Source organism: Enoplosus armatus, chromosome 5 (assembly GCF_043641665.1).
Source record: "Enoplosus armatus isolate fEnoArm2 chromosome 5, fEnoArm2.hap1, whole genome shotgun sequence".
NCBI lineage: Eukaryota > Metazoa > Chordata > Actinopteri > Centrarchiformes > Enoplosidae > Enoplosus > Enoplosus armatus.
Window position 1 is genome coordinate 24,235,890 of NC_092184.1, and position 23,675 is coordinate 24,259,564.

The window sequence follows — 23,675 nt, forward strand, 5'->3', positions numbered from 1 at the left end:
GTAGTTTATCACAGATGAATCTTCTTGGTTTCTGCTGGCCGATTGCAGTATAGGCATGTTTTGCTCATTTCCTTTGCATTTATTTTAACTGTAAAATGCTCTGTGAGGCATCACCTTCGCCACTTCTCGCTTGTCGCTGTTGGTGTGTCAGTTCTCGCAAGCTAGCGATTGGCCTCCCCATCAGCAAACACTGTGAGGATAAGAAACCGACGACTTTCCCCAACAATTCGCGTGACCTCGACACTTTCTTTTGTGTTTGTCCTCTTGGAGGCACAGGAGGTTAAAAAACAAATTAAAACCTACGGGCAACCAGATCCTTCAAAAGCAAGAAACGACATCCGACTCTCCTCCCGTCCAGCCGGGGAGCTGAGGTGGAGGACGGACAGCAAAGCGAGGAAGGGGTTGACGGCCCGGTCTTTATGTAGTCGGGAATGAATGAATGATCAGGGGTCGAGGGGTCAAAGCTCAGGAGAGGACTACGGGGTGTATCACACACACATTTGAACTTGTTAGAGTAAACCTCAGACCACATAAATCCTGCATGAGTCACAAAGCTAAAGCGATGGCGCTATAATGAAAGACACGCTTTGGCGTTTTGTGGATCCAGTTTAGGAACAAGAGAGTGAGACTTTTAATTGCCCTTCAAGAAGAAATACCATGCTTTTATAAGTGTTGCCTGCCCCCCCCCCCCCGTGTGTGTGAGGAGTGTATAGACTGAGGGCGGGTGGTGTATAGATGGGTTTCATATAGCGGTCAAAACAACTTCATGAAGAGAAACAGCTATTGATCTGAGCAGCAGGCAGCCATATGATATCAATAACGACTCTATCACACACACACACACACACACACACACACACACACACACACTCGCTCCATTCAACATGGGATCAATCAATTCTCTGCAGTGGTCACACTGTGGGGACTGATACATCCATCCCACTGTGTGTGTGTGTGTGTGTGTGTGTGTGTGTGCAGACTGAAACACTTGTCATTAATTCACAGTGATTTCATATTAACATTTGATTTATGAAAATCTTTTGGTGCTGAGTTTGTGCTGCACTCTTGTTATGGACGCTACGTCAAACATGCAATATGTTGAGGCTGCTGTGCTTCATTATGAAAGTAATCTCAGACTCCTTGTTTCGTTCTTTACGCAATTACTTACCTTTCCTGTATACAGCCGAGTACTTTTAGTGCGGCCATTTGTAACACGACCCCCAAATTAAACGACAATACACGTCACGTAACGGCCCTCAAAAGACGTTGCAAATCACAGTTGCAAAGATTGGCAAGGCTGGGTTTGGTTAGGTTTAGGCAGAGAAATGACTTGGATAGGGTTAAAATAACTTAACAGGACCGTCTTCGTCGTGGTTAAAGTATGAACTACTTAACCTGAACAGTTAAGGTTAGCAGACAATGATGGTTGTGGTTAAAGGAAACCAAACTGACTGTCAGGAAACGAGTGAATGGTGTTCTCCTGCGTGTCAAAGTGCAGTGTTTTGTCCCTCTGCAGACTCTGTGGCTCTGTGACAACCGGACACTACGCCTTTTACTACCCTTTTGCTCCTGACCAACAAGAGTCAGAATTACATAATGTGTCGTTTTGAGGCATTTGCCTCAAAGGTCGTCGTCTATTTCGGTAAACATATAAAGCCGCGATTTAGTTTCTATTTTATTCATATTTCATCGTTGGTGTTTTCATTATCGGAGCAGCATTATGTTACACTCTGCCTCCTGACAATCACCTGACACCCACGGGAAGAAATGGAAATCTCCCCCAGGAAATAGTCCCTCAAAAACATGTCGCCAACGAGCCTTAATACCTAACGAGAGACTCCTGCCCAGAATCCAAACATGCAGCTACATTTAGTCCCTCTGTGTTTGATGTCGCTTGACAAATATTCTTTTTTGGATCATCAAGTTACTTTCAGTCTGTGTTAACACCGTTAAGTGTGCATATAAAATAAATGCAAATGAATCCTGTGTTGTAATTTGTTTGTACAACACATGAGTGCACTGTTAATTGGGGTTATTTTAATAATCTTAATCTTAATTAAACTTGGTTCTGTCCTTAAAGGAATAGTTGGACATTTTGGGAAATGCGCTTTCTTGTCGACAGTTAGATGAGAAGATTGATACCACTCTAATATTTGTCTGTCAAATATGAAGATACAGCCAGCAGCTGCTTAGCTTAGCTTAGCATAAAGACTGGAAAGAAGAGAAAACAGCCGTTCAATGGTAACAAATCCACCGTCCCTCTAAAGCTCACTAATGAACAAGTTCAGTACCTGTACTAAAACTGTTCCTGGAGTCTCTGCTTTCCTGCCTTCTTTCTTGTTCTTGTTTGTTTCTAGTCAAGCCGCTTCCCGTTTCCAGTCTTTATGCTAAGCTAAGCTAAATGGCTGCAGAGTGCAGATGCAAGAGTGGTATCAATATCTTCTTAAGAAAGCGAGAAAGGGTATCTCCCAAAATGTTGAACTATTCCTTTTACTTAAGTCATCAAAGGTAAAGTAAGTATTTATAGTCTATTGGGACTGTGCTGATGTTTACCAATACTCATTTGAGCAGGTGGGTGAGGGAGTCAGGGGAGCGGGGGCAGGTGAGAAAGTCTGAGGGCATCTGGTGGACAGGTAGAGAACGGTTTGGGGAAGTGGGAATGTGGCCTGGAGGGAGGGACGGAGAGTCGCTGCTGAACCTCCACAGAACTGATACAGCAGACTGTCAGAATAAAATGCCACTCTAACACTGATTTCTCAGTGACGGGGGCTGTGAGCTCTTCCATTGTCTCCAAAGCTCTGCGGTGGATGAACTGGTGCACCTCTGACAACACGCTTGCTGGAGTCTCACAGTGTGGACGCACTATTAAGGCACAACTCAACTTGGTAAAAAAACACCTCGGAACGATGTCCAGAGGACAGGAAATATCACCAAGGAGTTTTCTTTTCCTCTTGCACATGATTTGTTTCTGCATCGTGTCTCCCACTATGCGATGCACTTCCTCCGCTCTCCGAATGAGATTGTCGAGGTCTTGATTTGATCTCCAGGCCTTCATTTCTCTCCCCGCCGTCTCCCTGAGGTGCATTGTCTCCCATCTGCTAACTCAGCTCTTTAAGTTGCCGCGCAGCCTCCCCTCCTCCTCATAATTCACAAAGTTTGCTTTAAAAACCCCCACACACACTTATTGCCTCTGTGTTCAACCTTGGGAATAGACTTAGGGAAGCAGGGAAGCACAGACGGAGAGAAGGTGGGAGGGGGGAGGAAAGGATGACTGTTCTCCTGTTCTGTCCCTTGGTTCATAATTACCTGGTGAGCGAGGTGTGTGTGTGTGTGTGTGTGTGTGTGTGTGTGTGTTGTGACCCATTGGGGTGGTCCTGTAGCCTTTGTGCAGATTAAATGCTGATGCAGAGTGGAGACAGCTGGGCAAAGTGGAACTCAGGTCATTAAGGTTCTACTGGCAAGAGCAAAAACAACTATCCACACACACACACACACACACACACACACACACACACACACACCACTCAATGAGCCTTTTATTTTGGAAAACAAACAGAGGAGGCTAAAAAATGAAAGAAGGAAAACAGCGCTGGTGGCAGACCCTCTATGGGGTGTTGGGATAGAGGGATGAGGGAGAGAGGAGAAAACGAGAGGGAGAAACAGGAAGTGGGGGGGGGGGGGGGGGGGGGGGTCTTGAAAAGCTAGACAGTCGGAGAAGTGTGTATTTGTTCTAGCGAGAGCTTTCGAGTGGGTCCAAAACAAAGTGGGGGATTATGGGAGATCAGAAGAGACCCTCTGCCACCCCCACCCGCTGTCCTGCTCCACTCTTCCCGCCCCCTCCATCTCTCCCCTGTCAGCATGAACATCCAGCTCACACCCAGGGGTCCTGCAGGAACTATGGGCCTTTGTGCTACGAGGGTACACTTAAGAAACTGACCGCATGCAAGAACAGCTGGGCGTATCATTTCTGAAAGGACACTTAGACAATCTGGTTCCTAAACGTTTCCACATCGAGGGCTGCCAGTACCAGACCACAGACTCCCTTTGGGTCAGAGGGGATCCCGAAGAACCCCCATCACACGTACTTTTGTGCTCGATTGTGGGTCATATAAGAATTATAATTCGGACATTTGACGGAGCGTGTTCCAGTCTGGGAAGAAGTTCAGTTAAGCTAATGATTTCCTTTTTGTTCAGTAGCTGTTTGTGATGGCTGACGTGACGGAGCAGGAGGAAAAAAACAGCAAGACGTGACGAGCAAACAGTGGAATAAAGCAGTGTGTTACATCATTTTCTAAGGCAGTTCATCATGTCTCGGCAGCGCAGGACAGCTCACCTGAAGATCACGTCACTCCTGAGAGGTTCATTTTTCTCCCAGTCCCTCTGCACAAGTTGACAGTCCTCGTTGGCCTCGTCTCTCAGCCACCATCTCACCCAAATTTAGCATTCTCCCTCTGTTGCTCTGCCTTTTCCATGCAGACTGCAGCATACTTTAGCATCGACTGTTCTGCTGTGCTACAGGGACACGCGAGGAGTCACGCTCTTTCAGGCTTTGCATTGTGACGTGTCTCTGACGCAGCCCATGTAGCCTAATCCTAAACTACATGGTGGAATTAACTTTGTTCTGTTATTTGCGGTGCTTAGTGATAAGTTAACATTATTGTGAGGCAGATGGATTTTAAGTCAGAAAACCACCTTTTCCTTTTTCCACCGTTTGTACCATCTATGTTTTTTGGTGTCATAACTGAACATTTAGCGTGGTGCGCTAGTTTTCTTTATTTCACGTTAGCAAAGAGAACATCAACAGACTAGTTGACGTGGGTCAGACACATTGCATTTTAAGAATGCACTGTCTGTTTTGCGCTTTTGAATTTTGCATTTGAACAGCTTGAATATTTAATTTTTACTCACATTAGAAAGTTAGCAAGAATTCTAAATAAAATACTCTTAACCAGTCGGGTCCCAGCTTTAGATGTTGTTTCACTGAGCAACAGACTAAAAAATAAAGTCACTCGAATTCTAGGATGTCCACGTACAAAAGATTTTGGATCCCCTCTCAAGGACCCCCAGGCTTAATGATTTATCTTCCCCAAAGGGCGAATGCTGCAGCTGCGTGGCTGGATGCAGTTTTCCGTCGGTTATGTCAGGAACTTTCTTCAGAGGAGTCACGTCGGGCTGTGGAGTCAGTCAGGTGGCTGAGGTGCGCCACTGCGGCAGCTGTCAGGAGACCGAAACAAACGCCCCTCTGGCAGGCCTCCCTCCCAACTTAATTTCATTAAATCTGTGATTTGTTTCTGTTTGTGTGCCGCAGCGTTGGAAGGGAGGAGTGAGTGAGGGGATTGGGAGTGGGGGAGGAAAAGGAGGGAGAGATAAATGAATGAGTGAGAGTGAAGCAAAGTATGTGTGAGAGAAACAGAAGGCATCGGAGGAGCGATTAGTGCGGCGGTATCCATCACTGGAGCTGCGCTGCTCTGGTCGATTGCCACGGACACTGAGGAATACTTCATCTGGTCCCAGTGAGAGGGAGCACACACACACACACACACACACACACACACACACAGATATCCATCTATTATTCTGTAGTGCGAAACTCCACAGCCCTCCTACTTCTTCGACCCACCATTACCTCCTTCTATCTTTGCTGCTTTTCATTAATTATTTCCATGTTTTATCCAAATCCCTTGACTTTTTTATGCATTGTTTTAGTATTTCTACGTTTTTCTACCCTCTGACCCTCTTTCAAGCCTGTCCTGACCCCCCCCCCCCTCCGAAAGCCTGGCTGCAGTAACACCACTTGCCATCTCCATTTATTATGCAGACATGCATATTGCATCGGCTGGAGTGTGTGTTTTTACAGCAGCGTGGGCCTCTGTGTGTGTGTCTATGCAAGCCCGTGCACATTCGTACGTCGGTGTGTACGCACGTTTGCATGTCTTCATACATGCACGTGTGTCTTGAGTCGACAGCTGGAGACAGATGTGTGTGTGTGCACGGTCATAAATATCATTAAAATTACAGCGCAGCACTTTGCACAGCTCACTCAGGCTGTGAAAACAAAGACAAAACAGACTCAACCCCTGATCTTTATTTCATGACGGCCCTGTGTGTGTGTGTGTGTGTGTGTGTGTGTGTGTACACTGATCTGCCTTATACCACGAATCAAATGTTTTTTCATGTTTTTAGGGAAAGAAAAATGACAACACGGTTGGAGTGTGTGTGTGTGTGTGTGTGTGAGAGACAGTCACAGCGTGGGAACGATTAGGAATGTGTGTCCAGCTGACCCCTCTGGTGAAAACGGACCGGATCAGGCCAGTTTGAGCCCTTTAGGACCAGGCCCACCCCCCATCCGCTGCTCTTTCTATCCCTCGTCTTCATCACCCCAACATACTAATTGATGATAATAATAATAATAATAATAATAATAATAACAATGTTTGTGGAAATTGCAACTAACTAAGCAAAGAGAGACAGAGACACAGACATGTCCTCACTGTCTCTTGACTTGTTCATGTCAACTCTGGAGCTGATTTATGGTTTGACCGTATGATACTGTAATTTAAGCCCAATGCTAATCTTCTCAGCATCATTTGAACCAATGATGTTGCAGACTGTGATACCGTCTTAATGATCAGTACGAGGAAAATACTCACCAAGACAATAATTAACTTCATTCAAAATCTGAATTGTGATGGAATATTTTGCATGGTCAAATCTGAAGGTCCTAAATATCTACAAAATGTCAGCTATCAGCTGATTCAATGCAGGAATATGTTTTAGAACAAATCAATCAACGTAGCTGTTTGATGTTTTTTTTTTCAAATCAAAGTCTCTGCACTGCTTCACCAGATTTGTTAGCTAAACATGCCCAAAAAGTAAGTGATGGATCATAAAGAGAGAGACAGGCACACGCTGGAAGATGAAGTCAGTGCGTTGCTCAAGTTAAAGGGAAACACATAAAGAATATTTCCAAGTAAAGAAAACAAAAAGAGAGAAAAAGTTTGTTTGTTCGCTGGCGTCAGCATCTGAGAAGGATTTATGTCCCATTGGGGGCCAAGCCTGGCAGAAGGGAGACGACAGAGGCTGGGTGGCGCTTTGGGGGCTCAGCGCCACGCATAAATCACCCACCTGGAAGAGCTACAAAGACTGGCATTGGTTGTGGCACCGCGCCACTGGCCAACAAGACGTTTGTGTGGAAATGAGGGGAAGCAGGCGCTGATAATGGCAGAAAAACACGTTGTCACGTTCACGACTTGACGTTGGTTCTCAGAGCGCGCCGCGCTGCAACGCAACACTTTGTTCTGCCTCTGTTGACGGAGGAAAGTGAACGAGGGAAGCGTGTGTCGTGGTGTTGGTTCCATCTCAGCACTGTGAAGAACGTACTCGCTCAGAGATGTCCGTCTCGCCTTCACGCCCAAGTGTGCGTCCTGTTTGGTGCGTGCGAGACAGCGCAAGGAGTGCGTGTGTGTTTTCACTAAACTCTCGCACGCCGGCCCCTTGAGTGGAGGCCTGGGGAGGGAAAGTTGGATGTAGCTCGTACACACGGTTTGTTCCAGAGTTTTCCACCTTCCAGAGACCTGGGAACAGGACTCAGCACGGACACATGTGGAACACGTCAAATCCACCAGCGCAGCTTTGCCAAAAAAATAAACGCTCACATAGATTTTGTTGTGTTTGCCTGATTGTCAAGGGCCAGTTGCTCACTTATTTTCTCATTTGCTAACTAACTTAAGTTTTCACAGAAAGTGTAATGATCCCAGTGCGGAAACTGACTCAAACGTCACTAAAACAAGACAAAGAAAAGGACGTTGTGTAGCAATGGAAACTACTCACTTTGTGATCAACTGATGAATGTAGGTCCACACACACACACTCCTTTAAACTCCTGAAGGAAATGTCAGTCTCTTTAGCTGTTAAATGCTTCACCTAGCTCAATTGCTAACTTTAACCTCAACTAGAACGACTATAAACGAGGTTGATGAGAGCAGGGAGAGTAAATCAAAACAGTAAAGTTGTGCTGCAGGTGTAATTGTCACCTTTCACGCAGCCATATGATCCACTGTTAAATACAGTAAATATTGATTAGGGAAGCTTTAAAGATGCTATCATAATAACATTTCTATGCAAAGGGGCTTCCCCGGACTGAAGGAGCAATAAATTGTTGCACACACTAATACATGCATGCACAATGAATGCATCCATTCACACACACACACACACATATCCACAATCCAGGAACTCCATTAACATTCTGGGGGAGTTGAGTCTGGAGAGGGTCTGTGTCAGCGCTGCACTAACATCAAAGAGACAAAGAGAGAGGGAGAGAGGACGGCAGAAAACAGCAAGAAAGACAGAGAGAGAGGGAGAAAGTGACAATGAGAGATGGAAGACTGAAGAAAGTAAACAGTGGAAGCTTTGATAGTTAGGGCGAGCGAGGCAGAGTGACAGGAATATAGGGAGAGGGGGATGGCGGAGGAAGAGAAGATGGTGAGGAGGAGGAGGAGGGGTTGAAAAGTGACATTTGGATATTTCACAGAAGACAAACTCCAACCCAGGGCACGGCTGTGACAAGCTCAGAGCGCTTATCGCCACCGCTGTCGGGCGAAAACCCACATCTGCAGAACGTTCCGGTTTGAGAAATCAGAAAAACAGAGCAGCCTCGTGGATCAGAGCAGCAGCGGCGTCACAACATGGGGTTTGAATAGCTGTAATTACTTTTGTCTTGTCAAACATCAAAGTCGGTGATCACAGTCGCTGTCACTCCAATTGGCGAAGTGAGAAATGTCACGTTGGAGGGTTTGAGGTTTTTAGGCTGCAGCCGTGTTACATAACAGGTGTGTTAGTGTGTGTGTGTGTTCTAAATATGACAGCAGACACACACACACACACACACACTCGGAGCCAGACTCCCCGTCTCACTGTCAACTTGTCACCCAGATGACGCCACCTGTCTGTGTGCGTCTGTTTGTTTGTACAGGTGACGTCTGGAGGAGTGATGAAAGAACGCTTCCCCCGGCTTCAGAGGGAAAGAATCAATTAGGGAAGAGACGACGGAAGTGCAACCAGCAGAATTAGACCAGTGGCCTAATGGACCTCCACCACTGTCATCCACCTCTAATGATATGAATCAAAGTGAAACCTGAAGCCCAAAACACTAAAGCCGCAATCAAAACACACATGCAGCCTGTGGATGGGCATGCGATGTGAGTGCCAGTCAGATCTTGCAGGGACACTTCCTGGTTTCCTCATTCATCGCATGACAGCGACCTGAAGGGTCTTTTTAGGCTTCAAGACCACTTCCTGCCTTTTTAACACCGTAACTACAGTGAGCTCTGCAGTATCAGAGCAGCTGCGTTGTCTAAAATAAAGTTATTATATTTTTAGGGATATATAACATGGACCTCTAGGGAAACGCAGCAACGGTGCAATATCACACAGCTATGTCATTACCATATATGTTGTTACATGTTTGAGTCATCGAGCCACTGAACTGATCACGAGACGAGACGTGTCAGCATCTGTCTGATTCAGCTCGGCAGGCGACAGTTATTGATCGATCACATTTTAAGTTCACTTTTCAGTAATTAATCAGAGCAGACTTGCAATGTCGGGGAAAAAAAGAAAACCTGAGTTCTACAGCTTGAAAGAAGTAGAGGCTCAATGAGTCGGGGTCAGGCACCAGGCTGAGGGCTGGTTAGAGGGGGGGTTAAAGAGCTGGATATTGACCAGGTTTTGACTTTTGGTTATCTGACTAGTCATGGGGCTACCAATATTACCTTTTCCTAGATTTCATCCATGAAATTATCGAATATTATTATCAAGTAAAACATTTGCATAATTTATAAGACTGATGACCAAAACTAAAAACACATTTCAAGAGGACTTCAAGAGCCAATGAAATAGCTAACTTACCTAAAAGTTTTATATTAGTATGTGTTTTGTGGAGTCTTGCACTTCAAAATCCAACAGGACCTAAACTCAACAGGAGAAGGGGAGGAGCCAAGCAGACACCATGATGATGTCATTGCAGTCCATGTTAAAGCAGCAAAACACACAAATGTATTTTATGTGTCCTCAGCAGCTGACGTCATCCATCACACTGCCTGCCTCCACTCTGATCCCAACAGGAAACTGCCGGATGCTTCAACATACAACAGTTGCAGACGGACAGTGTGTGTGTGCGTGTGTGTGTGTGTGTGTGTGTGTGTGTGTGTGTGTGTGTGTGTGTGTGTGTTTGTGGTTGGGTGGGTGAGGATAAGTGATTTTAGTTGAAGGGGCTTTGGGGCTCAACCAACACATGTCACTCAGGCAGCTGCAGCTCAGCAGGGATCCAGAAATCTGCAGAACGGCCGGCGGTCCAACGTGGTTTACATACACCCCCCCCCCCACACAAACACACATACACACACATACATACACATACACATACATATACACACACCATCGATCTTGCGATCTTGTACCAGTCTTTATTCCCCGGTCTGGATGTAGCTGGATGTTTTTTGGAAGTTGTGTGTTTATAGTCGACGTTGAACAGTGGTCGAAGCTGCCATGGTGTGTGTGTGTGTGTGTGTGTGTGTGTGTGTGTGTGTGTGTGTGTGTGTGTGTGTGTGTGTTAGCTTTCAGACTAAACAGTAACTAAACACTCTGCTGCTCGTCATGTGTGTGTGTGTCTCTGACTATAATCTGTTGAACCCAGCTCAGTCAACAGAGGGCACTCTCACCCCTCAGTCTGCATCCACTTTCTCCTTCCTCACACACACACACACACACACACACACACACACACACACACACACACACACACACACAGACAATAACACACACGCACTGATTCCCTTTTTCTCCCCAAGCTTTCCCTTACAAGCTTCAATTCTCCATTTTCTCTGGTTTCACTTCAGTGTTTACTGAGGTGCTGACTGTATTTTTGGGTCAACACTTTTTTTACCTGTTTGGAGTTTCATATGAACGCAGCCTTTTTTTTAAAAAGGCGGGGAGCTTCATTCTGTTGATAATAGCATTTAGTAATCTGGCTTTATTTGTGCAGGTGGCGATAAGGGACAACCTCGACATGTTTAGTGTTGTTTACGTGCTATAAATAGCAGTGCATTAGCCGGTGGCGAGGGCTCTTGTGGCGGCTGGGTGGACTGTCTGCACTGTTGCCATTAGGAGCACTTTGTGAGAGAAAGGTCTGCTTTTGGGCTCCGGCAGTTGTTTGTCTGCTTCCACTTGATTGTGCGACTTGCTTCGTGTGTGTGTGTGTGTGGTTTGCGTCTATATATCCGGCGTCATGTTTACTACTGGGAGTAAATTCCACAGCCAAAATTTCCTGTCTCGTGGCGTGTTATCACTCCACCAATCTGCGCATATGTATATATGTGTGTATGTGTGTGTGTTACCATGAAGTGCTCCCAGTTTCCCCCCTTGTCGTTTCTCTCCAAACCGTCTCCTCCTATTCATCCATTGAGGCTGAGAGGATCCTTCTCCCTTTGCCCCCTTTCACTCATCTTCTCCCTCTCTCTGCTCTCTCGCTCCACAGTCCTAATTACCCATACTCCTCGGCGTGGCCCCTCCTTCAGAGCCTTTGAAGTTATTTTAGCGCAAATTCTACTTAGCTACACTGCAGACAAAACAAGTAAGGGCTGCGTTTGAGGGCCTCTGGAAATGTGTGTGTGTGTGTGTTTCTTTTTGTTGATTGAATCAGCAGTGTCTCCTGTTTCATGTGTGTTTACATCTAAGTAAGTGTGTATACAAGAGAAGCCAGCAGAGAGCTTTCTGTGTGTTTGTATGTCGGGTGAATTACGGTAAAATTGAGTCCATACATGCCATATTTTGAGATTGCATCTGTATATCTGTGTGTGTGTGTCTGCATATGGTATATGTTTGTGTGTGTGTGTGTGTGTGTGTGTGTAATTCTAAGGGCCCATGCATGAATGCAGGCCTTCTGAGCGATCGCTGAATGGTCCGACTGCTCGTCACGGTTGTGTTGGACTGAATGGCCAAAGTGGAGCTGCACAAAGCCACGTGCTGTCTCTCTGTAATGTTGGTCACACACACACACACACACACACACACTAACTAATAAGTATGCATATGCTTGAAAATGTAAGAATACAGGCAGGAAGGAACCCACATTTGTACACTAACTTTCCTGCTAGATTTGGAAACTTTGGAGAGACCTTAACTCCTCTCGCTTGACGACAGTCGCCACTCTGTGATTACGCAGTCATGTGACTTAACTGATGTAACGTGTCTTATGTTTTCCTCAAAATGCACAAAATGATGTTGATATGCAAATGGTGGCATGACGTAATCTAGCGACTTTTTGAGCTTTAGCTACTTTCCATTGAAAATACAACACTGACTGGTATAGCTAGCCGACAAGCGTTCACTCAGAAAGTGGAAGCTAGTGAGCCTAGCTTGCTAACGTTAGCGCTGCATGTCTCCTCCATGTTATTTTGACACCTGGTGAGTCATTGTTAGATACATCATACAAAGGAGGGGTGTTTTTCATGACTGTCAAAACTCACAGCAGAGAATAACACTTTTCCTGTGACCGCAACACTCCGGATGTTAGCTGGTGACTCGAATCACAACACGGAGCTCCAACAGTGTCGGCTGTACACTGAAAACCTGGAGAACATTAATGTAGGAGGCTCATTCACTGTACAGAAAGAAACTTTATTCTTTTGTTGTTGCCCATTTGACCAAATAAGTATAATAAATAAGTAGGACATACATCCTGATTTCGTAATAAAAATGAATTCTATTGTTAGTTCGACTTTAAACTCGGGGAGAGGAAGTGGGGAATATAGAGAGGCCTGCTGCCATGCGGCTGTGTGTGAACGTGCTAAATATGCCACATGTAAGTGTCTAGTTTCCGTGACTGAAAAACGTGGTTGAGATTGCTCTCCTCTCCTCGCACACATCATCAGCAATGCCTTGCTTTGTTTCTGAGAGTGTACCGGGGTGTTAATTATTTCCTTAAGTATCTGAAGTGTTTTGTCTCTAGACAGCCTGGAAGAGGGAAACTCCAGGGAAGCTGCAGGGAGATGGGAGAGACGAGGGTGTTGAGGACGAGAGCGACACTGTGAGAGATTGAGGGAGAGAGCGGGGGGGGGGAGTTGCGAAACGAAGAGAAAAGCAAAGAGGAAAAAATAATAATGAGCGGGCAGCACACCCACAAGGGTGAGGAGACTGAATGTCACCAATGGGAGAGCTAAAAGAGTAGAATGACAGGGGGGACGCTGGATTTACGAGACAAGTGCCGCGGCACGGGGGGAGTATCCAATATTTCCCATCTGACTCAGCCCCCGCCGCAAACCAAACTCAAATGAGAAACACAAACACTTGCACTGCGGCCCGGAGACTGTACAATGGCGCTTGCTTTGTGATCCTGGAGCTTTTCCAGCCTCCCCCCCCCCCCCCCCCCCCTCTCCAGTGTCGCCTCCTGGAGTTGCACTCAGTGTCCTCTGAAAGAGTGACTTTGGTCAGGAGTGATTGAAGAGGACGTCGTGGTTCACCACACTAGATTACTGCAAAATGGTTCAGTCCGGTCGTGTACTGGGTGTGATGATGGGCTGCTACCCACCCCTGTGTCTGCCGCGCAGTTGGTCTCCTCCAGCTGTTGGTGTACGACGTCCTGACATGCCCCCCCGCTGGGCGTAGCAACATATGGAAGCATGCGCATACATAGACAGACACATTCATGTATGCACACACACACATGCAGCTCCACCCTCGGAGGCATACAAAAGCATTCAACTGATTAACATTCTCTTTCACACCCACTTAGGACCATATGTAACCCACATTTCTAAGTTAGGAAGTTGGTCCTGAGCCACCGTACGACACGCTGACTCCCTAATGCATCACAAACTTATGGGCTGCCTGTAATAAGATACAGATCTGGACAGGAAGAGTGATGGAGTTCTGCATAAGTGCCAGAAAAGGTGCAGCACATGGGAGGAGTTGTTTGTCGGAGGCCGCGGCAAGAGACACCGTGGACTTCCTCGGGCGGCCGTCATCTCGGCTCATTCCTGGCTCAGGCTGTCAGATGTGGTTATGTCACCATGGCAGCCAAACAGATTGGAGCCAGGTAAGTGATGAGAGCCGTAGATGTCTCACAGAAAATGACAACGTTGTTCAAGAAATACTCACAGAGTTATTAAACGACTCCATGTGAGAGTTTGATTGATATCAGGTCGATAAATCTGACTAAAATTGGTCCTTTATTAAAAATGCAATATGTACCAGTCAGCTTTGATGTGATGAAGGCTCCTTCATTTTTGTATTTAACAGCTTCAGGAGTGTAAAGTTTTGGTCTGGTGTTCACAGACAGCCGATCTGTTTCTAGCGTTCATTCGGCCTTTCGTCCAGAGCTCCTGCCCTTTCACAGAGAGTTAATAAAGGAACAGACACTTTGGGAAGTTCAGTTATTCACTTAATTGCTGAGAATTAGATGAGAAGATTGATTCCACTCTCATGTCCGTACAGTAAACGTGCTACAGCCAGCAGCCAGTTAGCTTAGCTTAGCACAAAGGCTGGAAACAAAGCTCATTAATTTTTATCTTGTTTAATTAATCCCTGCAAAAAAAAAAAACATAAAAACAAAAATGTAACCAAGACCCGAGGAAGTCAAGAAATAATCCCACACGAAACCCCAATTTAAACAATCGAGACTGTTTCCAGTCTTGATACAAAGCTAAGCTAACCGGCTGCTGGTTGTAGCTCCATATTTCTCCTACAGATATGAGAGTCGTATCGAACATATAAAGCAAATAAGTGCATTTACCAAAATGTTGAACTTTTCCTATAAAGTTCCACACTTTAAGGGATGACAAGTGATCAAGTGGCCGTTGAGTCGACGTTATTATGTCACACATACTTTTCCCAACGTCAAGAATCATGTCTTTGCCCAAACCTTCGTCTTTAGAAGCTGCTGATAAACCTAAAACGGCTGTTTTAAAAATGTCAAGGCTGTTGGAAAATGGCCAAATTTAAGGATGGATTTATGTCAAATTACCATCGTACATTTTTAAGTCATCCCATAAAATCAATTCTTTGCATAGCTCCACTCATTCATGATATGTGCGTAACCAAGAACAGGCTTGTCATGGTTTCTGAGGTGATTCCTGAGGAGAGTTCCCGAGGCTGATAGCATCTTAACTGCAACATTTCATCTTTAACAACGCTTAATTTGCTCAATATGTCTGAGAGCTTCATGTTGCGTCCCTCCCATGCCTGGTGTACGGTGCGTGTCAAGATGGAAGAGATAGAGGGGGATGAAATGCGCAGCGATAGCCCAGAATATATGATGTGTTAAAGGAACATTTACGCTCTACTTATCTTTCCTCTCTGTCCGTATCTCTGTCTGCTGCTCTGACGCAGACAGCTGAGGATGAGACTGGATCTCAGCATGTCAATCAGAATCACATTCTCCTCTTTGACTCTCCTGGTTGCTGTCGCTTTCTTGTTTTCTCAAATAGAAACTCTCAAACGTGCACAAACGCACCGCCGAACACTCATCGCAAAGCACGACCTTAAATCAAAACGCGTGTCGATGCAACAAAACGGAACTCTTACGTGCATGTGGGCAAACGCACTCTCAGAGCAATGAAACACTGCTGTAGAGGCACATGGACGCACGCAGCCTGGTCTCCCCGCTGTACGATTACGCCAACGGCTCCTTAAATTTGTCTGCGGTCCTTTGGTTCTGTGATGAGTGAACATCTTTTACTGACAGCATATTCATCAGCTGATTCTTCCCCCACCGTGACTGCACACGACGGGGGGAGAGCCGGGGAGGACTCACTTTGAGCTTCATCTTTAGCCCCAATTTATGGCAGTCGAGAAAACTCATAGTCATACGTCAGTGAGTCTAATCTTTGGAGAGAGCGGAGAAGGGGGCAGCGAGTTTCTTCTCCCTCTTTTCCCACCCCCCTCCTTCCCGCTCCCTTCTGTTAAATATGCAGATACAGCAGCGCATGAGGCAGCCTGCGGGTTTGTTGCAAGAATTGGGTCAGTGGCGACGTCACAGCGTTTTAAAGCGAGGCAGGGTTTCTTTAGAAACTCCCAAAGAGGGTCTGGCACTTCTGGAGGAGAGAAAAAGTGTCTGCAGCCCAACTGTGGTCCTCAATCGGGGAGGATTGATGTTGGTTTTATAGAGCAGTGCTGTCTAGGTTTAGAGAGGGGGGGGGTTTCAAAGTCTGATACCCCCCTTTAGTAACGTCACTGTTGTTATTCTTTGCCTCACTTATATTTGGGAGATAATCGTAACAATCAGTTAGCCAGCTGTAGGCGACAACTTGAGCCAAACTGGCACCATTGAAAGTGTGCTGAACTAGCTGTCAGCAGTATCTGCTTGTAATGTACCCATGGATGTACACACAACTGTCACTGGATTACTTTGATGCTTAAGAAAACTGGAAAACCTGATGATTCTCAGGCATATTATAAAGAGCGTCTTTTTCCTATAATTTCTAAGCAGATTTATGGACGTTCATTCACAATGAACATAATGATAACGATTTTTGACGCTGTGTGTCACAGCGGATCGAGAGAGATGTCCACGCCCCCCTCGCAGTTTGAAAAGCTCTGCTTTAGATAAGTCAACATTAAAGTAAGTGTTTCACAAATGTTTTCAGGGGTGTCAGGTTTTGCTAATGCTTATGCAAAGTACATAAGGTTTAGCAAAACTTGACGCGCACACTGCTTTTCAGCATATTCTCTCACAATGCAGCTAGATCACATTTAGACTCATTTAAGGTTAAACGACCCCCCCCCCAGCCGACCTGCTAATCAATGATTTGATCGGTAACAATGAAAACTCCCAAAGCCACGTGGTTCAGGTGTTGTCGGTAACCCAAAGGCTCTGACTAACGCTGCTCTGCCCCCCCCCCCCCGTGTTCATCGCTCTGTCCGTGGTTAATATCGATCACCTTGTTAACAAATGTGCCCCCGAGCAGTGACCCTCCACTGTGAACTAGTAGCTTCACTCTGGTGCCCACCCTGCTCTTCTCTCCGGGAAGTCTCCTCATTTAAACCATCTGTGTTCGATGCATTTCTCTTCTTCATGTGGTCTGTGAATAATAAGCAAACACTGAAATACACGAGTGGATCATCGGTGAAAACAAACTGCTCAGGCACAGTGGCAGATGGGACTGGGGAGGATAGTGTGAACCAACCATGCATTATGCCCCCCCCTGTAAAGCTCATCACTGGCAGGTAAAAAAGAAGCAAGTATCTTTGTTTCCTGGATGAAATTCTTGAGCCAGCACCGATTTTACCCATAGAAGTGCTCTTTAAGTGCTTTGTATTTCTTACACTCTGTTAGTTTTTAAATGACAGTAAAAGACATTTCGATTGGCTGAACGCTGGTGACTCTGAGCTGTCCTCTGCCTCATATTCCAACTGCTGGAACCAGTTGTTCCCCTGTTCACAGATGATGGATGTCAACTTCAACACGTGCGTTTTCAAGCATCATTTGTCAAAAAGATCACATTAACAACGCCAGATGTAACGCGTTTAAACAGACTCCCTTTGAACACCATAAAGTCCTTTAAAATGTATGAATAAATGATAAATGAGACATTTTTTTGTGGCAAATATTTCAGATGTTGCCAAATACATTTTCTAATTGCAACAACTTACTCACAAAATAGAAAATAAGGCCTGTGAATCATCTGACTTTCTGTTGCTCGCCAGCAGCAATAGACCCATAAAACTCGCGGGTCACCCGAGAAACGCTTTAAGAAACAGTCTTTCTTGGATATCTGGCAGGAAATTCAGTTAGTCACCGACACAGTGCTGCGAGGGTGAAAGCAGCGTTACTGTGCCGTTCAGGGGAACGTCTCCGGGAACAAAACTCTCACCGCGTTTTGTCATCGCCCGCCTCCGGCCGTGTAGCTGATCCCGGCACAGCTTCGCAGCTCGCTCCCCTGCCCGAGCGCCTGCGAGCTCAGCCCCGGCCGCATGAATTATGGATCACAGAAATATTCCCGGACCTGATTTTAGAGTTCTGGACTCCGTCCGATTCTTCAGAACCGACCTGAGGACAACCAGATGGTCCAGTTGTAGCCCAGCCAACCCAAACAGGACCCCTCCGAGCAGAACAAATCCAGAAATATATATTAATAAATATTCATCAGGATGATAATGTGCAGGGGCTTGTGCCAATATAAATAAAGAGCTGAGGTCCCTGGACCCCCCTGCAGGTCACTGCTGTGGAGTATAAATACCATGTAGCCTTCTTTTCTTCACTTTCCTTCTCTCACTCTTCCCTTTCTAAGCATTTTTTACAGCTTCTTCTTCTCTGCTGCTGCTAATCTTCCTCTTCTTTATCATCATCCAGCCGTCCTCTTCCTCTCCCCATTTTGCTTCCCAGCTGTGTTGTCTTCCATTTTAGGTCCAGGGCTGGCTACCTGGCTCCTGGCTGACATTTCACACTGCTCAGTGTGTCCCTCATGGCCCCTTCCCCCCCCCCCCCTCGGCCTCACAAGCAGCATTTTTATGAAATTTCAGAGTGGAAACAGGTGACTCCAAAAGTCGAACGTCCAAAGCTGATTTCTTCCTATTGAGCGGGTCCAGTGGGTGGCACCCACTCCTGGCCAGGTGGTAGTGATGGCTGGGTGGAGGGGGTGGTGTATCGGCCTTGCATGGCTGCTTTGTCTCTGTGTTTATTTGATATCTGGCCTGAACGTACAGCCCGGATGAAAGAGGAAAAAAAAGACAGAGTGGAAAGGGAGTGAAAGGCGAGATGGGTGTGTTTATTTCATATTTGGCTGAACGTACAACGGGAGAGAGACAGAGACAGAAAGAAGGCAAGAAAGGAAAAAGGGAAATGAAAGACAGACACGCAGGATGTCAAAACAGAAGTGTTTGAATGATTTGCCGGGTGAGAGAGAATGCAGGATATAATTCTCTCCATCAATCTAAACATAATGACTTCAGATTTCTCACTCGCCGAGCCGGCTCATAAACCCACCGGGAATAAAACAAACATGTTAAACCGATTCCAAAATGACGAGGGCCTCTTGTCCTCCCTCTTTGAAATCCACTCTGCTCGGGAATAATTAAGGCGGCTTACGGCGGAGTACAAAGGCAGAATATTGTTGAGTTGTATTGTGTGTGTGTGTGTGTGTTTGAGAAAGCGAGAGAGGCCACGGCACCTGCGCGATATCCCAGAAACACAGACAGTGTTTGCATGTGAATGTTGTGTAGGTGTGTGTGTGTGTGTGTGTGTTTTCTGTCCATTGTGTGTGCACCTTGGTGTGTGTGTGTGTGTGTGTGTGTGAGAGAGAGAGGGAGAGAAAGAGTGCATCTCTGTCTGAGAGCATTAGCAGCGAGCCTGTTCTCTGTATCTCAATGAGGGGATTAGAGGACTATTCATTAGACAGGCTTTGATAGGTGACTGGCCGAGTCCATCCACCGCTGCTGCTCGTGTACTGCCAGACAGAGAGGCCAGGGGGTAATGGAGGAAGCCCGGTCTCCCGTCCCTCTCTCTGTCTTCATCCCCCCCTTTGTCTCTGGCAGCTCTGTCTCGTCCCTTTCAGCGTCTCTGGGAAGAGATTTCTTTCAGAGTGAGGCGGTCAAACCCTGCAGCCTATCTTTGGATTCACAGGAATGGTGCGAGTGAGTAAACGCGTCTGTTTGTGGAACACAGGTCACCACTTTTTCAGCTTGCTGTACATTTAGCACAAAGGTTTTGTTGCATTAAGAGAATTGTTCAGCGTAAATTATATCATGTCATGCTGTTGCTGTGGATCGTAAACAGGGTTTATCATGAGCAGGTTTAAATAACATTTGGTGTTGGTGGATGTTGATGGTGTTATAAAGTTATACCACAGCCATTTGTATTTCAAATACATCGGGATTTACAAAACACACATGAGGGTAACACTTTAGTCCTTTAGTTTAGCCTAATTTCCTTGAAAGGAAGTGATGTGTAACTGTAAATTCACGGGAAGATTCCTGGAGTGGACTGTAATTTGGTTCTAATTATAGGGAAAATAGAGAGAGTGCTCATTGGTACACCTTCAGTTAATGTATTCCAGTTTACTGCTGGCACTAAGTAGAGGGTCTTCTGCTCAGAGCACAGCAGGTCAGCTGAACATGCAAACATGTACAGTTTGTCTGCAGGCGAGCATACAACAAATATTCACACTCAAGTTCCCAATAATAAAGAAACTCTCTGAAGGAAATCAACTGTACCTGTAAACGTTTGTAAGCGCTTTTTAAATATTTCCTCTTTCTGAGGGATGTCATTTTGAGCATGCACCTCTTTATAGTCAGCATACCACATGCTAGCGGTTCTCAACTTGGCGGTAAGGACCCCCACAATGGGTCACAGGATAAATCTTAGGGCTCTGGAGACGATCAAGGGGATAGAAAGCTGTGTTTTTCAGAGTTTTCTTAGTGGGAAATGTGTTCTCACAACTCACTGACATTATGCAACCACTGTGCCACACACCATAATCTATCCAAAAAAACACACAAAAGACACTGGTTTGGTCCTTTAAATCTCTCCTTTGAATATTACAAACATTTTTTTTTTGCTAGTTGATGTTTACCTTTTGATTATCACCACCTCACTATTTATATAAAGAGGGTGTGCACCATTGTATTACGTGCGAGAAAAGACACAAGTGACTACGACAGGGCAGGAGGTGCAGAGGTGGCTGCTTTTTTCTCTGCTGTCCTTTTTCACATCCCTCCACGTTCAAACCGATGGGAAGCATCACTGGAGGAAAATGGCGATTTAGAAACACCCCCGCGTCCGTCAGCGTTGGATGTTTTTTCTTTCTGACGAAGCGCGGATCATCAGTGAGGCGAAAGGAACGAAGCACGTGCTCGCCATTGATGGTGACGCACAAGGTTTTTATTTCCCTACAACAACAAAAAAGCCCCCCTGAAGTTTGCTGAGAGCACACACTGTGTTCGAAAGATGATAAGAAAAGACAACTTCATGTGGAGAAAGAAAGTGACAAGTTTGTGTGTGTGTGTGTGTGTGTTCACGTGGCAAAGACTCTTTTAAAGCAGACCACAGGGACGGAAAAAAAGATACTCATCCTCTGCACTCCCATCTCCTCCTCCTCATCCTCTATTTCTCTCATTTTCTCTGAGGGCTCGAGGATATAGGCTTGGGCCATGGGACAAGGAGAGAGTAAGAGCGAAGGAGGGAGGAGAGGCTGTCAGTTGATGAAGAGGAGGAGAAAGCAAAGGGATGAGGAGAGGAGGGAGCTGGGGACTCGTTTTGATCCCTGCCTCTTAATAAATCTGTCAGAGCGAGACAGAAAGAGAGCACGAGAGAGAGAGAGAGAGAGAGAGAGAGAGATGGATCTGTCCGCAGAGGTCTTCACCAGGTGGTTTGAAGTGCAGATCCATTTCTCCTCCTCCTCCTCCTCCTCCTCCTCCTCCTCCTCCTCCTCTCCATCCTCCTCCTTGATGTAGCACTCTACAGATTCTCCCTGCATTCATTTACCTGTTGTTTTCAACGTCATGTGTATGAACGTGAGAATGGAGGAGAGACTGATGCGTCTTACACCTCTAATAGTCAGACAACATTATTTTGAGCCATTGCATCTGTTTCTGTTTGGTTGGTTTGCTTCACCCCTGTAATTATGTTTATTTGGATAGAATCTTCTCAGTCTTTTATTTTCTAAGACAGCTCTAAAAAATATTCTGCTAGCTGTGTGCAGCTAGTTCTACTATCGATTACCTGGCACCAGTTTGCATTCCAAAAACAACCTACATTTCCCATGATGCAACCAATACCACCTTCGACAAAGCTTCTCCAGATCCACAGAAAGAAAGTTCACCTTTGACCTTTAAAGTCAGCACTAATGGTGAGTTTTTGATTACTGCTTCTCTTTGTAATGACATTTCAAACATCAGTGGGCCACCAGTTTGTTAACATTTGGAGATAAAAGCTTTTCATGGCAACGTGCTACGTTTGAACCGCCTCGCCCCACAGGTCACTGAACCGTAAAGTAAAATGGTACCGTGTCCAATTTGCAAATGCACATTTCCACACCCTAATCGAATGATTAATTAGCTCCACTGGTAAACGACGACTTCAGATGTCTCCCTGATCAAAGCGACAAGTCATCACTCATTTTATGTCACAATCTATCTGCTCCCTTTTTAAATAGTCGCTGTAATCCTTTATTCTCCTGCACCACCATGTGTGACAAATGTTACTGAGTGTCTCTTTGTGTGTATGTCTTGCACAAAGTGAGAGATAATTTTCCTCTTCATGTAGCCTCTCTTTGATCACTCCGCTATCACAGATGACGTGTGGGCTCTGCCAGTGCACTCTCTCGCTCTGCACGCCGTCATTAGATTGACACTCTCCTTCACCCCTCCAGCTCTGCCTCCTCTTCATCTTCTCTCTCTTCTTCTCCGTCCACCTCGTCCACCTCGTCCTCCTCCTCCTCCTCCTCCTCCTCTCTCTCACAAACACAGCACATACAAAAACACGCAAACGTGTGATATCAGTATACAGTATGTTCTCGCTCCCACGTATGCTCTATATAAAACCCACACAAAAACATCAAACACGAATAAACTCTACAGAGAAGCAATAAAAATACATGCTGTGGCCGGTAAAACACACACATATTCACACACACACACACACACACACACGTGCAGCTCCCTGCAGCCAGGACGAGACTCCGTGTATATTTATTCTGTTTCTTCTATGAAATGTCTTTATTATTGTTTCATATCGCTGCTAGTTTATGGCGTCTGTGTGACACCATGACTCCCAGTTGGAGAGTAAACACAAGATAAGACGGATGTGTGTGTGTGTGGTCACGTGTGTGTGTGTGTGTGTGTGTCTTGTTATGGCACTTCCTGTTGGCAGGCCATATAACTCAGGTTAATGTTATCTTATTTCACACAGCTCCGAGGCAACCTCAGGGAGTAGATCATTTGGAGCGCTCTTATTACTTTTCATTAGGCTAATGTGACGGGTGGGGGGGATTTACAACAAGGGAGGAGGGCACACACACACACACACACACGCTGTGACACACTTTGCCGCAGCCCTCGTATGTGTGCGTGGGTGTTAGCAGTCCGTCTTTGCAGCTTCAGAAAACACTGAACATGCAAACTGCTGGAGAGCAGATTAGAATCGCGATCAGGAGACGAACACATAAATAACTTCTTAAACTTATTGATCAGGAGCTTTGTAGGTTACACCGGGGAAGCAGCACGGGGAATCAAAGCACTGCCTGGGGGATTGTGGGTATGACCCATGACCCCGGGGTGGTGGCGGCGGGGGGGGGGGTTGAAGCCAGGCGGTGCCTGTCGACCTCAACAACACGCGAGGACAGGAAATGAGAGCAGTCGTGAGCGGCTGAATGAATACGTGTTTCTCTGTCTTTTGTGTGTATTCTGGTATTTCCTTCACTTTGGGCCAAATGTCACCACAAGAACAGACAGATGAAGGAAATCCAGCAAGGTGGTGACATGTGAAGCTGTGGCTCGAGCTGAGTTTTACATCAGATTATGGTTTAGGCTAAGAATTAATGGGAGCCATTTAGAGGGGGGGGGGGTGAGATACAGTCATGAGGTGGAAAGAGCTTTTGATTCCATCAGGTTTATTTATATATATGTAAACGTATATATGTATATATATATATATATACACAGTTTAGTGATAAATCAACTAC